The sequence below is a fragment of the Mus pahari genome, chromosome 4, assembly GCF_900095145.1.
Source record: "Mus pahari chromosome 4, PAHARI_EIJ_v1.1, whole genome shotgun sequence".
Taxonomy (NCBI): Eukaryota; Metazoa; Chordata; class Mammalia; order Rodentia; family Muridae; genus Mus; species Mus pahari.
This window is the reverse complement of record NC_034593.1, coordinates 115,887,718-115,889,151: the sequence shown is the minus strand read 5'-3', so window position 1 is coordinate 115,889,151 and position 1,434 is coordinate 115,887,718. Positions and strand designations below refer to the sequence as shown.

The following is a 1,434-nucleotide window of genomic DNA, read 5'->3' as shown; positions in this document are numbered from 1 at the left end:
ACACACACACACACACACACACACACACACACACACACACACACACACTCCCTCCACCCCACCCACCACTCCAGGCTTAACCCTTTGCGTGCTGGATACCAAGATGCACACACTCACCTGAGAGCCTTCCAGTGGCCCCAGCTAGATCAGGACTCCTGAGCCTTGTGTCTTCTCCTGGGGGGAGAAAAAGAGGGGTCTGTGTCGGCACTGACACCCCAGCTGCATACAGGGAACAAGCTGCTCCTCTCTGACCCCTGTGTCCGCGAAACTAGTGAAGGACTACGGGGCTTTGTTTTTGCACAAGGCTGATTGGCTGCAAATACCACAGATGAGAAGCTGCGCAGAGATGTTTTTACTAAAATGAACCAGGTGTCCAGACGGTTTAAAGGGAAGTTTGCACGGCTCCCCTGGGTAGGGGTCACGCATGCCATCAAGGTTTCTCACGTTTTTAGAATTTGCTGTAACTGGAGGTTCCTCTGAGTCGATGAGCTAGCGAAGGCTCCCCTCTGAAACGTTTGCCTTCGCCTCCCTCTCTCTGCTCCTGCGCTTAGTCTCTAAGAGATTGTGACTGCAAAAAGGGAGTTTCAATTTTTGCAAAAAAAAAAAAAAAAAAAAAAAAAAAAAAGCTTCTCTCCTTGACAAACACGCAACACCGAGCTGGCAGAAGGGGAAGAGAAACTTGGAAGAAACAAAAGATAATTTTATCGTCTTGCCCAACTCCCTCAGTTGCCATGGCCCCACGGGGTGGCTTAGAGGAAAGACATCTGTCCGCGAATTTTACGCCAAAGCAGACATACTCTGCGGACTCAGCAGCCTTTCTGGTTCCCAATCTTCAAGAGAGAGTGGGGGTAACCAAGTACGGAGAGGAGAGCGGCAGGCGAGCTCAGCGCTTTTTAGCGTTGGGGATTCTCTCTCTGCCCACCCTCCACTTCTTATCCCCACCTCGCCCCCACTCCCCTCCCTGGCCGCCGACCCCCAGCAACCGGATGCGAATCCTCCTGGAAAATTGGAAAATCCCGGATCACGACTACGCCGGGCTTTCCCTGTGACCCGGCTGCGGCCGGGAGGTGGGTCTGGAAAAGCCTTGTGCACCCCGGACTGGGAAGGTCTCCCAAGTTCAATAACAGCATGTGACGGCGGGGGGGACCAGGATGTCGGCTAGTGAGCCAGAATGCACAGGCATCCTAGTTTCCGATTGGATGAAAAGTTTGCAAGAATAGGAGAGAAAAGACACACACACCCGCTTCCCTCCCCCAGTATTGTTCGGTTCCACCCTTATTTTATAAAGATCACGTATTTCATAAACTTGGGATCACGCTAACTATATATATTTTTTCAACCTTTCCTTAGTATATTGTGCAAGACTGCCTGTAAACCAAGCTATGGAGAGAGAGAGAGAGAGAGAGAGAGAGAGAGAGAGAGAGAGAGAGAGAG

At 51.3% G+C, this 1,434-nt stretch overlaps 1 protein-coding gene across 3 annotated transcripts in view; it reads right to left on the bottom strand.

The window, feature by feature from the left end:
• Positions 1-1,434, bottom strand: part of Tifa (TRAF interacting protein with forkhead associated domain) — a 9,720-nt gene that overhangs the window by 7,263 nt on the left and 1,023 nt on the right. The window contains exons 1-2 of one of the 3 annotated variants that reach the window (XM_029537792.1): positions 974-1,004; positions 118-174 (exon numbers count right to left, since the gene is read on the bottom strand). The gene's annotated coding sequence lies outside the window, so the exon portion shown is untranslated. Of the gene's footprint in view, positions 1-117; positions 175-444; positions 552-973; positions 1,005-1,434 lie in introns of those variants that run through there. The other 2 variants (XM_021196767.2, XM_029537793.1) reach the window with 2 other exon arrangements.